The sequence below is a fragment of the Nerophis lumbriciformis genome, linkage group LG01, assembly GCF_033978685.3.
Source record: "Nerophis lumbriciformis linkage group LG01, RoL_Nlum_v2.1, whole genome shotgun sequence".
NCBI lineage: Eukaryota > Metazoa > Chordata > Actinopteri > Syngnathiformes > Syngnathidae > Nerophis > Nerophis lumbriciformis.
The window spans coordinates 2,900,001-2,915,000 of NC_084548.2; the positions used below are offsets into that span (position 1 = coordinate 2,900,001).

The 15,000-nt window shown below is 25.8% G+C and overlaps 1 protein-coding gene across 2 annotated transcripts in view; it reads left to right on the forward strand.

The window, feature by feature from the left end:
* The window catches only part of LOC133615286 (plexin-A1-like), an 811,576-nt gene that overhangs the window by 470,103 nt on the left and 326,473 nt on the right, over positions 1–15,000 (forward strand). The gene's annotated exons all lie outside the window — the stretch shown is intronic.

Below are 15,000 nucleotides of genomic sequence, written 5' to 3' on the forward strand. Positions count from 1 at the left end.
ACGATGGATAAAGAAATGGGTACAAAAAGGACACAAGTCTTTTGGTTTTAGTCGTTGATGTATTTTCTACTGACCTAACACTATCAATAGTAGCCTCTCTTCTGGAATAGTTCCAGTAGAGTTTAAACATGCAGTGGTACGACCTCTACTTAAAAAACCCAGCCTCGACCCCTCTCTCCTCTCTAACCTCAGACCTATCTCTAATCGTCCATACATTTCCAAAATATTAGAGAAGGTTGTCTACAGTCAGTTGTTGCCCTTCTTAGAGGATAATGGTATCACTGAGCTGTTCCAGTCCGGTTTTAAAGCCCTCCACAGCACAGAGTCAGCGCTTCTAAAAGTTTTTAACGATATCCTCCTGTCCACTGATTCTGGTAAATATGTTGTCCGGTTGCTTTTAGATCTGTCTGCTGCGTTCCACACCGTCGACCACGCCACCTTAATCACTCGTCTTGAGAACTGTGTGGGCATTAAGGGCGCCGCCCTCAACTGGTTCTGGTCGTACCTAACCGACAGGAGTTTTTGTGTAAAAGTAGACAGTTTTATGTCTTCCACAGCTCCTTTACCACATGGGGTCCCCCAGGGCTCAATCCTTGCCCCCAATTTTATTTGCGCTTTACCTTCTCCCCCTTGGTTCTATTTTTAGGAAGTACAGTATTGCATTTCATTTTTACGCCGATGATTGCCAGATTTATTTTCCCATGGCACAAAATAACACGGTTCAACGTCTTATTGACTGCCTGCACGACATCAAAGTCTGGCTTTCAGCTAACTTCCTGAGCCTAAATGAAGATAAAACAGAAGTTATGTTGTTCGGTCCAAGTCGCTCTCCCTCCCCCAACCTATCTCTCCGACCTCCTTCAGCCTTACTGCCCCACCCGATCCTTAAGATCAGCTGCTGTTGACGGTCCCTGACACAAGGCTGAAGCTTAGAGGTGACAGAGCTTTCGCCATTGCTGCTCCCAAGCTCTGGAACGACCTACCCCTGAGTGTTAGACAAGCCTCCTCTCTTCCTGTTTTTAAATCTCTCTTAAAAACATACTTTTATTCCATGGCTTTTAACACTGAGTGATATTCATCCTGCAATGGCACCCCATAATACACCTGCTGTGAACTTGTTTTTATGTTTTTATGTTTTTATTTATTCTATTTTAATTATTTAATTTTTTATCGTGTTCTGTTTGTGTTGTGGTGTGTTTGCTCGGTACTCGTTTTATCTTTTAACCTGTCCATTGTACAGCACTTTGGCTACCCCTGTGGTCAATTTTAAATGTGCTTTATAAATAAAGTTGATTTGATTTGATTTGATTTGACCTCCACATGCAAATAATATGTTTAGGTGCTGGAAAAATGATTTTGATTGTTGATAATCAACTAGAAAAGTTGTGCTTAAGTTTTTACGGAATGATCTTGACTTCGTGTCATGCTCACACTTTCAGGAAAACTTTTCTAACTAAATCCCACTAAATTCTGATGAAAAATTAAACACATTTTTATAAACTTTTTGGGCAAAAAATCCTCATTTTTGTTTAGTTTTTTTTTTACCAATATATTTTCATGAGTAATGTTTTTATTATTATTCATTTATTCTTCTATATATTTTTTTTTCAAATGTATATTTCAAATTGTTCATTATAGGCAACTTTTAATCATACATTTACTTTTTTATTAATAATTTTCATAAAAAATGTGTATTTTTGTAAAGAGCAACTACATTCTCATGTGTAGTGTTTTGGGTTATCAAACATTGTCTCCCAATAGTTCATTGATCTTTTACGAATTTTAGGAATACATGTTTAATAAATAAAAATGTTTAGTTATCACACATGCTTTTCTTTTTATTTCTTAATTTCTTTTAGTAAATAATTGTAATATTCTTGCACTAAATGCGACAAAGTCCACAGAAGCAACTATTGATTATCAAACAATATTTTGGTAATTGTTTTTGTTGCTGTTTTGTTTTTTATCAGTGATTTTCCATTTTTAAACACCAGCCCAAATGTGTTTACCTTTTTTGCATATTTTTTAAAATTACCATACTTATCACACATTACCTTGCTTAAATGTCTATTTTTGTATTTACATTTTCTTTTTTTTTGCACAACATGCTATTAGATTTTCTACAGCAGCCCTAAATTACGGTTTTCTACATTATATTTATTTTAGTTTTATTTTTTATGTTAAATATTTGTCTTTATGTATGAATGTAACTAAATTCTCATAAGCAACTCTTAATAACACATTACCTTATTGCACAGGTGTCAAACCCAAGGCTCGGGGGCCAGATGTGGACCGCCACTTCATTTTATTTGGCCCTCAAAAGCCTGGAAATAATACGTATCAATACAGTACTGTAACTTGTCTTACTAAATGTATTATTTTTTTCTATTATGGCAGAAAAAAAATTCATGTACTCCATTCAATCACAAATTTTGTTAACTTAAAGATTGTCTAATTATGCAAAAATATATCATCAAACATTCAAACCATTTTTTTAAATAGAAATAAATACTAATAATATTTTTCAGAGCAAGTTATCCATCAAATTGTAGCAAAATTACCAATTTCATGGTAAAATTGTGAAATTTACTGTGGTTTTTACAGCATTTTTCTCTAAATGAAAAAAAACGGTACTTTTTTTTTTACTGTAATAAACTGTGGTGCCATTTTGGCATTTACAGTAATACACCGAAAAATGTAGTTGTTGACATGCGGTATAAAATTTTTTTAAAAAGCTGGCAGCTCAAGTGCCAAAATTTTACTGTAGAAATGCATTTTTTTAACCATAAAAACAGCAGTAGTGTTTTTCCATTTACAGTAATATACACTACATTTTGAGGTGAAATTATTGCAATTTACCATTTTTTATTTAAAAAAAAAAAAAAAATCTACTAATAAAATGCATTTAAAAAATGGTATAACAATAGTATTCACTGTTAGAAGCGGCCCTCTGGGGCCAAACATAACTGTGGCTAAAAATGACTTTGACACCTTGACGCCTTATTGTATTTCTAATTTTGGTTACATATTTGGATTGTTTGTTTGTATAAAAAAAATAAAAAATACAAATCTGGCAGCTCATGTGCCAAAATCTTACTTTAAAAATGCTTTTTTTAAATTGTATTTACAGTAAAAAAAAAGAAGCCAATTTTACCGTAAAATTCTGGCAACTTAGCTGCCTTTTTTTAACCATAAAAACAGCAGTACTGTTTTTTTCCATTTACAGTAATATACACTACATTTTGAGGTGAAATTATTGCAATTTACCATACTTTTTTTTTACATTTTAGTTTGAAAAAAATCTACTAATAAAATGCTTTTAAAAAATGGTGTAAAAATAGTATTCACTGTTAGAAGCGGCCCTCTTTTACTGTAAAAATGATTATTATTTTTTTATTTACAGTAAAAAAAACAAATGTCAATTTTACCCTAAATTTATTGCAACTTAGCTGCCTTTTTGTATTCATAAAAACAGCAGTACTGTTTTTTCCCATTTACAATAATATACACTTCATTTTGAGGTGAAATTATTGCAACTTACCATTTTTTTTTTTACATTTATTTTGAAAAAAAAATACTAATAAAATGCATTAAAAAATGGTATAAATTAAACAATTAAACAATAGTATTTACTGTCAGAAGCGGCCCTCTGGGAGTATGGTTGCTAAGCTGAAACTTAAAGGAATTGACGTTAAAAAGGCTAAAATGTCAATTTTACCCTAAAATTATTGCAACTTAGCTGCCTTTTTGTATTCATAAAAACAGCAGTACTGTTTTTTCCATTTACAATAATATACACTTCATTTTGAGGTGAAATTATTGCAATTTACCTTTTTTTTTTTAACATTTATTTTGAAAAAAAATACTAATAAAATGCATTAAAAATGGTATAAATTAAACAATTAAACAATAGTATTTACTGTCAGAAGCGGCCAAACATAACTGTCACTATAAATGACTTTGACATCTCTGCCTTATTGTATTTCAAATTTTGGTTACATATTTGGATTGTTTGTAAATAAAAAAATAAAAATTAATAAAAATGCTACTAAATTGTCATAATAAGCACATTAGCCTTCTATTTTCGATCTTTATTTTTTATTGTATTTTTATTTTTTTAGAAAATGCTAAAAAAAAAATCTCATTAAAAGCAATTCTTAGATGTCAGACTATAGCCTCCTTTTACATGTATAATTTGCATAATAATGTGTGTTTTTTGTACCAAATGCTTGAAATTATCATAAGCAATTTTTAGGCATGACACATTAGCCTTGTTTTATTTTCAATTTGCATTTTGAGGTGAAATTATTGCAATTTACCATACTTTTTTTTTACATTTTAGTTTGAAAAAAATCTACTAATAAAATGCTTTTAAAAAATGGTGTAAAAATAGTATTCACTGTTAGAAGCGGCCCTCTTTTACTGTAAAAATGATTATTATTTTTTTTATTTACAGTAAAAAAACAAATGTCAATTTTACCCTAAAATTATTGCAACTTAGCTGCCTTTTTGTATTCATAAAAACAGCAGTACTGTTTTTTCCATTTACAATAATATACACTTCATTTTGAGGTGAAATTATTGCAACTTACCATTTTTTTTTTACATTTATTTTGAAAAAAAAATACTAATAAAATGCATTAAAAAATGGTATAAATTAAACAATTAAACAATAGTATTTACTGTCAGAAGCGGCCAAACATAACTGTCACTATAAATGACTTTGACACCTCTGCCTTATTGTATTTCTAATTTTGGTTACATATATGGATTGTTTGTAAATTAAAAAATAAAAATAAAAAATTCTACTAAAATATCATAATAAGCACATTAGTCTCCAATTTTCAATCTGTATTTTTTATTGTATTTTTATTTTTTTAGAAAATGCTAAAAAAAAAAATCTCATTAAAAGCAATTCTTAGATGTCAGACAATAGCCTCCTTTTACATGTATAATTTGCATAATAATGTGTGTTTTTTGTACCAAATGCTTGAAATTATCATAAGCAATTTTTAGGCATGACACATTAGCCTTGTTTTATTTTCAATTTGCATTTTGAGGTGAAATTATTGCAATTTACCATACTTTTTTTTTACATTTTAGTTTGAAAAAAATCTACTAATAAAATGCTTTAAAAAAATGGTGTAAAAATAGTATTCACTGTTAGAAGCGGCCCTCTTTTACTGTAAAAATGATTTATTTTTTATTTTTATTTACAGTAAAAAAACAAATGTCAATTTTACCCTAAAATTATTGCAACTTAGCTGCCTTTTTGTATTCATAAAAACAGCAGTACTGTTTTTTCCCATTTACAATAATATACACTTCATTTTGAGGTGAAATTATTGCAACTTACCTTTTTTTTTTTTACATTTATTTTGAAAAAAAATACTAATAAAATGCATTAAAAAATGGTATAAATTAAACAATTAAACAATAGTATTTACTGTCAGAAGCGGCCAAACATAACTGTCACTATAAATGACTTTGACACCTCTGCCTTATTGTATTTCTAATTTTGGTTACATATATGGATTGTTTGTAAATTAAAAAAAAAAAAAAAAAATGCTACTAAATTGTCATAATAAGCACATTAGCCTCCTATTTTCAATCTTTATTTTTTATTGTATTTTTATTTTTTTTAGAAAATGCTAAAAAAAAAATCTCATTAAAAGCAATTCTTAGATGTCAGACAATAGCCTCCTTTTACATGTATAGTTTGCATAATAATGTGTGTTTTTTTTGTACCAAATGCTTGAAATTATCATAAGCAATTTTTAGGCATGACACATTAGCCTCGTTTTATTTTCAATTTGCATTTTGAGGTGAAATTATTGCAATTTACCATACTTTTTTTTACATTTTAGTTTGAAAAAAATCTACTAATAAAATGCTTTTAAAAAATGGTGTAAAAATAGTATTCACTGTTAGAAGCGGCCCTCTTTTACTGTAAAAATGATGATTATTTTTTTTATTTACAGTAAAAAAAACAAATGTCAATTTTACCCTAAAATTATTGCAACTTAGCTGCCTTTTTGTATTCATAAAAACAGCAGTACTGTTTTTTCCCATTTACAATAATATACACTTCATTTTGAGGTGAAATTATTGCAACTTACCATTTTTTTTTTTACATTTATTTTGGAAAAAAAATACTAATAAAATGCATTAAAAAATGGTATAAATTAAACAATTAAACAATAGTATTTACTGTCAGAAGCGGCCCTCTGGGGCCAAACATAACTGTCACTATAAATGACTTTGACATCTCTGCCTTATTGTATTTCTAATTTTGGTTACATATTTGGATTGTTTGTAAATTTTAAAAAACAATTAAAATAAATGCTACTAAATTTTCATAATAAGCACCTTAGCCTCCTATTTTCAATCTTTATTTTTTATTGTATTTTTATTTTTTTAGAAAATGCTAAAAAAAAAAATCTCATTAAAAGCAATTCTTAGATGTCAGACAATAGCCTCCTTTTACATGTATAATTTGCATAATAATGTGTGTTTTTTTGTACCAAATGCTTGAAATTATCATAAGCAATTTTTAGGCATGACACATTAGCCTTGTTTTATTTTCAATTTGCATTTTGAGGTGAAATTATTGCAATTTACCATACTTTTTTTTACATTTTAGTTTAAAAAAAATCTACTAATAAAACGCTTTTAAAAAATGGTGTAAAAATAGTATTCACTGTTAGAAGCGGCCCTCTTTTACTGTAAAAAATTTTTTTTTTTTTTTTATTTACAGTAAAAAAACAAATGTCAATTTTACCCTAAAATTATTGCAACTTAGCTGCCTTTTTGTATTCATAAAAACAGCAGTACTGTTTTTTCCATTTACAATAATACACACTTCATTTTGAGGTGAAATTATTGCAACTTACCATTTTTTTTTTTACATTTATTTTGAAAAAAAATACTAATAAAATGCATTAAAAAATGGTATAAATTAAACAATTAAACAATAGTATTTACTGTCAGAAGCGGCCCTCTGGGGCCAAACATAACTGTCACTAAAAATGACTTTGACACCTCTGCCTTATTGTATTTCTAATTTTGGTTATTTACCATACTTTTTTTTTACATTTTAGTTTGAAAAAAATCTACTAATAAAATGCTTTTAAAGCGGCCCTCTTTTACTGTAAAAATGATTTATTATTATTTTTATTTACAGTATAAAAACAAATGTCAATTTTACCCTAAAATTATTGCAACTTAGCTGCCTTTTTGTATTCATAAAAACAGCAGTACTGTTTTTTCCATTAACAATAATATACACTTAATTTTGAGGTGAAATTATTGCAACTTACCTTTTTTTTTTTTTACATTTATTTTGAAAAAAAAATACTAATAAAATGCATTAAAAAATGGTATAAATTAAACAATTAAACAATAGTATTTACTGTCAGAAGCGGCCAAACATAACTGTCACTATAAATGACTTTGACACCTCTGCCTTATTGTATTTCTAATTTTGGTTACATATATGGATTGTTTGTAAATAAAAAAAAAAAAAAAAATGCTACTAAAATGTCATAATAAGCACATTAGTCTCCTATTTTCAATCTGTATTTTTTATTGAATTTTTATTTTTTTAGAAAATGCTAAAAAAAAAATCTCATTAAAAGCAATTCTTAGATGTCAGAAAATAGTCTCCTTTTACATGTATAATTTGCATAATGTGTGTTTTTTGTACCAAATGCTTGAAATTATCATAAGCAATTTTTGGGCATGACACATTAGCCTTGTTTTATTTTCAATTTGCATTTTGAGGTGAAATTATTGCAATTTACCATACTTTTTTTTACATTTTAGTTTAAAAAAAATCTACTAATAAAACGCTTTTAAAAAATGGTGTAAAAATAGTATTCACTGTTAGAAGCGGCCCTCTTTTACTGTAAAAATGAGTATTATTTTTTTTTATTTACAGTAAAAAAAACAAATGTCAATTTTACCCTAAAATTATTGCAACTTAGCTGCCTTTTTGTATTTATAAAAACAGCAGTACTGTTTTTTCCATTTACAATAATACACACTTCATTTTGAGGTGAAATTATTGCAACTTACCTTTTTTTTTTTTTACATTTATTTTGAAAAAAAATACTAATAAAATGCATTAAAAAATGGTATAAATTAAACAATTAAACAATAGTATTTACTGTCAGAAGCGGCCAAACATAACTGTCACTATAAATGACTTTGACACCTCTGCCTTATTGTATTTCTAATTTTGTTTACATATATGGATTGTTTTTTAAATTAAAAAAAAAAAAAAAAAAAAAATGCTACTAAAATATCATAATAAGCACATTAGTCTCCTATTTTCAATCTTTATTTTTCATTGAATTTTTATTTTTTTAGAAAATGCTAAAAAAAAAAATCTCATTAAAAGCAATTCTTAGATGTCAGACAATAGCCTCCTTTTACATGTATAATTTGCATAATAATGTGTGTTTTTTTGTACCAAATGCTTGAAATTATCATAAGCAATTTTTAGGCATGACACATTAGCCTTGTTTTATTTTCAATTTGCATTTTGAGGTGAAATTATTGCAATTTACCATACTTTTTTTTTACATTTTAGTTTGAAAAAAATCTACTAATAAAATGCTTTTAAAAAATGGTGTAAAAATAGTATTCACTGCTAGAAGCGGCCCTCTTTTACTGTAAAAAATGATTATTATTTTTTTTATTTACAGTAAAAAAACAAATGTCAATTTTACCCTAAAATTATTGCAACTTAGCTGCCTTTTTGTATTTATAAAAACAGCAGTACTGTTTTTTCCATTTACAATAATACACACTTCATTTTGAGGTGAAATTATTGCAACTTACCATTTTTTTTTTTACATTTATTTTGAAAAAAAACAACTAATAAAATGCATTAAAAAAATGTATTGCCCTCTTTTACTGTAAAAATTATTATTATTTTTTTTATTTACAGTAAAAAAAACAAATGTCAATTTTACCCTAAAATTATTGCAACTTAGCTGCCTTTTCGTATTCATAAAAACAGCAGTACTGTTTTTTCCATTTGCAATAATATACACTTCATTTTGAGGTGAAATTATTGCAACTTACCTTTTTTTTTTATACATTTATTTTGAAAAAAAAATACAGATAAAATGCATTAAAAATTGGTATAAATTAAACAATTAAACAATAGTATTTACTGTCAGAAGCGGCCAAACATAACTGTCACTATAAATGACTTTGACACCTCTGCCTTATTGTATTTCTAATTTTGGTTACATGTTTGGATTGTTTGTAAATTAAAAAAAATAAAGAAAATAAATGCTACTAAATTGTCATAATAAGCACATTAGCCTCCTATTTTCAATCTTTATTTTTTATTGAATTTTTATTTTTTTTAGAAAATGCTAAAAAAAAAATCTCATTAAAAGCAATTCTTAGATGTCAGACAATAGCCTCCTTTTACATGTATAATTTGCATAATAATGTGTGTTTTTTGTACCAAATGCTTGAAATGATCATAAGCAATTTTTAGGCATGACACATTAGCCTTGTTTTATTTTCAATTTGCATTTTGAGGTGAAATTATTGCAATTTACCATACTTTTTTTTACATTTTAGTTTGAAAAAAAATCTACTAATAAAATGCTTTAAAAAAATGGTGTAAAAATAGTATTCACTGTTAGAAGCGGCCCTCTTTTACTGTAAAAATGATTATTATTTTTTTTATTTACAGTAAAAAAACAAATGTCAATTTTACCCTAAAATTATTGCAACTTAGCTGCCTTTTTGTATTCATAAAAACAGCAGTACTGTTTTTTCCATTTACAATAATACACACTTCATTTTGAGGTGAAATTATTGCAACTTACCATTTTTTTTTTTTACATTTATTTTGAAAAAAAAACAACTAATAAAATGCATTAAAAAATGGTATAAATTAAACAATTAAACAATAGTATTTACTGTCAGAAGCGGCCAAACATAAATGTCACTATAAATGACTTTGACACCTCTGCCTTATTGTATTTCTAATTTTGGTTACATATATGGATTGTTTGTAAATTTAAAAAAAAAAAAAAAAATGCTACTAAATTGTCATAATAAGCACATTAGCCTCCTATTTTCAATCTTTATTTTTTATTGAATTTTTATTTTTTTAGAAAATGCTAAAAAAAAAAATCTCATTAAAAGCAATTCATAGATGTCAGACAATAGCCTCCTTTTACATGTATAATTTGCATAATAATGTGTGTTTTTTGTACCAAATACTTGAAATTATCATAAGCAATTTTTAGGCATGACACATTAGCCTTGTTTTATTTTCAATTTGCATTTTGAGGTGAAATTATTGCAATTTACCATACTTTTTTTTACATTTTAGTTTGAAAAAAAATCTACTAATAAAATGCTTTAAAAAAATGGTGTAAAAATAGTATTCACTGTTAGAAGCGGCCCTCTTTTACTGTAAAAATGATTATTATTTTTTTTATTTACAGTAAAAAAACAAATGTCAATTTTACCCTAAAATTATTGCAACTTAGCTGCCTTTTTGTATTCATAAAAACAGCAGTACTGTTTTTTCCATTTACAATAATACACACTTCATTTTGAGGTGAAATTATTGCAACTTACCTTTTTTTTTTTTACATTTATTTTGAAAAAAAAATACTAATAAAATGCATTAAAAAATTGTATAAATTAAACAATTAAACAATAGTATTTACTGTCAGAAGCGGCCAAACATAACTGTCACTATAAATGACTTTGACACCTCTGCCTTATTGTATTTCTAATTTTGGTTACATATTTGGATTGTTTGTAAATTTAAAAAAAATTAAAAAAAAATGCTACTAAAATGTCATAATAAGCACATCAGTCTCCTATTTTCAATCTTTATTTTTTATTGAATTTTTATTTTTTTTAGAAAATGCTAAAAAAAAAAATCTCATTAAAAGCAATTCTTAGATGTCAGACAATAGCCTCCTTTTACATGTATAATTTGCATAATAATGTGTGTTTTTTGTACCAAATGCTTGAAATTATCATAAGCAATTTTTAGGCATGACACATTAGCCTTGTTTTATTTTCAATTTGCATTTTGAGGTGAAATTATTGCAATTTACCATACTTTTTTTTTACATTTTAGTTTGAAAAAAATCTAAAAAAATGCTTTTAAAAAATGGTGTAAAAATAGTATTCACTGTTAGAAGCGGCCCTCTTTTACTGTAAAAAATGATTATTATTTTTTTTATTTACAGTAAAAAAACAAATGTCAATTTTACCCTAAAATTATTGCAACTTAGCTGCCTTTTTGTATTCATAAAAACAGCAGTACTTTTTTTTCCATTTACAATAATATACACTTCATTTTGAGGTGAAATTATTGCAACTTACCATTTTTTTTTTTACATTTATTTTGAAAAAAAAAAAAACAATAAAATGCATTAAAAAATGGTATAAATTTAACAATTAAACAATAGTATTTACTGTCAGAAGCGGCCAAACATAACTGTCACTATAAATGACTTTGACACCTCTGCCTTATTGTATTTCTAATTTTGGTTATTTACCATACTTTTTTTTACATTTTAGTTTGAAAAAAATCTACTAATAAAATGCTTTTAAAAAATGGTGTAAAAATAGTATTCACTGTTAGAAGCGGCCCTCTTTTACTGTAAAAATGATTATTATTATTTTTATTTACAGTAAAAAAACAAATGTCAATTTTACCCTAAAATTATTGCAACTTAGCTGCCTTTTTGTATTCATAAAAACAGCAGTACTGTTTTTTTCCATTTACAACAATATACACTTCATTTTGAGGTGAAATTATTGCAACTTATCCTTTTTTTTTTTTACATTTATTTTGAAAAAAAATTACTACTAAAATGCATTAAAAAATGGTATAAATTAAACAATTAAACAATAGTATTTACTGTCAGAAGCGGCCAAACATAACTGTCACTATAAATGACTTTGACACCTCTGCCTTATTGTATTTCTAATTTTGGTTACATATATGGATTGTTTGTAAATTTAAAAAAAAAAAAAAAAAATGCTACTAAAATATCATAATAAACACATTAGTCTCCTATTTTCAATCTTTATTTTTTATTGAATTTTTATTTTTTTAGAAAATGCTAAAAAAAAAAATCTCATTAAAAGCAATTCTTAGATGTCAGACAATAGCCTCCTTTTACATGTATAATTTGCATAATAATGTGTGTTTTTTGTACCAAATGCTTGAAATTATCATAAGCAATTTTTAGGCATGACACATTAGCCTTGTTTTATTTTCAATTTGCATTTTGAGGTGAAATTATTGCAATTTACCATACTTTTTTTTTACATTTTAGTTTGAAAAAAATCTACTAATAAAATGCTTTTAAAAAATGGTGTAAAAATAGTATTCACTGTTAGAAACGGCCCTCTTTTACTGTAAAAATGATTATTATTTTTTTTATTTACAGTAAAAAAACAAATGTCAATTTTACCCTAAAATTATTGCAACTTAGCTGCCTTTTTGTATTCATAAAAAAAACAGTACTGTTTTTTTCCATTTACAATAATATACACTTCATTTTGAGGTGAAATTATTGCAACTTACCATTTTTTTTTTTACATTTATTTTGAAAAAAAAATACTAATAAAATGCATTAAAAAATGGTATAAATTAAACAATTAAACAATAGTATTTACTGTCAGAAGCGGCCCTCTGGGGCCAAACATAACTGTCACTAAAAATGACTTTGACACCTCTGCCTTATTGTATTTCAAATGTTGGTTACATATTTGGATTGTTTGTAAATTTAAAAAAAAAAAAAAAAAAAAATGCTACTAAAATGTCATAATAAGCACATTAGCCTCCTATTTTCAATCTTTATTTTTTATTGTATTTTTATTTTTTTAGAAAATGCTAAAAAAAAATCTCATTAAAAGCAATTCATAGATGTCAGACAATAGCCTCCTTTTACATGTATAATTTGCATAATAATGTGTGTTTTTTTTGTACCAAATGCTTGAAATTATCATAAGCAATTTTTGGGCATGACACATTAGCCTTGTTTTATTTTCAATTTGCATTTTGAGGTGAAATTATTGCAATTTACCATACTTTTTTTTTACATTTTAGTTTAAAAAAAATCTACTAATAAAACGATTTTAAAAAATGGTGTAAAAATAGTATTCACTGTTAGAAGCGGCCCTCTTTTACTGTAAAAATGATTATTATTTTTTTTATTTACAGTAAAAAAACAAATGTCAATTTTACCCTAAAATTATTGCAACTTAGCTGCCTTTTTGTATTCATAAAAACAGCAGTACTGTTTTTTTCCATTTACAATAATATACACTTCATTTTGAGGTGAAATTATTGCAACTTACCATTTTTTTTTTTTACATTTATTATGAAAAAAAATACTAATAAAATGCATTAAAAAAATTTATAAATTAAATAATTAAACAATAGTATTTACTGTCAGAAGCGGCCAAACATAACTGTCACTATAAATGACTTTGACACCTCTGCCTTATTGTATTTCTAATTTTGGTTACATATATGGATTGTTTTTTAAATTAAAAAAAAAAAAAAAAAAAATGCTACTAAAATATCATAATAAGCACATTAGTCTCCTATTTTCAATCTTTATTTTTTATTGTATTTTTATTTTTTTAGAAAATGCTAAAAAAAAAAAATCTCATTAAAAGCAATTCTTAGATGTCAGACAATAGCCTCCTTTTACATGTATAATTTGCATAATAATGTGTGTTTTTTTTGTACCAAATGCTTGAAATTATCATAAGCAATTTTTAGGCATAACACATTAGCCTTGTTTTATTTTCAATTTGCATTTTGAGGTGAAATTATTGCAATTTACCATACTTTTTTTTTACATTTTAGTTTGAAAAAAATCTACTAATAAAATGCTTTTAAAAAATGGTGTAAAAATAGTATTCACTGTTAGAAGCGGCCCTCTTTTACTGTAAAAATTATTATTATTTTTTTTATTTACAGTAAAAAAAACAAATGTCAATTTTACCCTAAAATTATTGCAACTTAGCTGCCTTTTTGTATTCATAAAAACAGCAGTACTGTTTTTTCCATTTGCAATAATATACACTTCATTTTGAGGTGAAATTATTGCAACTTACCTTTTTTTTTTTTACATTTATTTTGAAAAAAAAATACTAATAAAATGCATTAAAAAATGGTATAAATTAAACAATTAAACAATAGTATTTACTGTCAGAAGCGGCCAAACATAACTGTCACTATAAATGACTTTGACACCTCTGCCTTATTGTATTTCTAATTTTGGTTACATATTTGGATTGTTTGTAAATTAAAAAAAAAAAAAAAAAAAAAATGCTACTAAAATGTCATAATAAGCACATTAGCCTCCTATTTTCAATCTTTATTTTTTATTGTATTTTTATTTTTTTAGAAAATGCTAAAAAAAAAATCTCATTAAAAGCAATTCTTAGATGTCAGACAATAGCCTCCTTTTACATGTATAATTTGCATAATAATGCGTGTTTTTTGTACCAAATGCTTGAAATTATCATAAGCAATTTTTAGGCATGACACATTAGCCTTGTTTTATTTTCAATTTGCATTTTGAGGTGAAATTATTGCAATTTACCATACTTTTTTTTTGCATTTTAGTTTGAAAAAAATCTACTAATAAAATGCTTTTAAAAAATGGTGTAAAAATAGTATTCACTGTTAGAAGCGGCCCTCTTTTACTGTAAAAATGATTATTATTATTTTTATTTACAGTAAAAAAACAAATGTCAATTTTACCCTAAAATTATTGCAACTTAGCTGCCTTTTTGTATTCATAAAAACAGCAGTACTGTTTTTTCCATTTACAATAATACACACTTCATTTTGAGGTGAAATTATTGCAACTTACCTTTTTTTTTTTTACATTTATTTTGAAAAAAAATACTAATAAAATGCATTTAAAAATTGTATAAATTAAACAATTAAACAATAGTATTTACTGTCAGAAG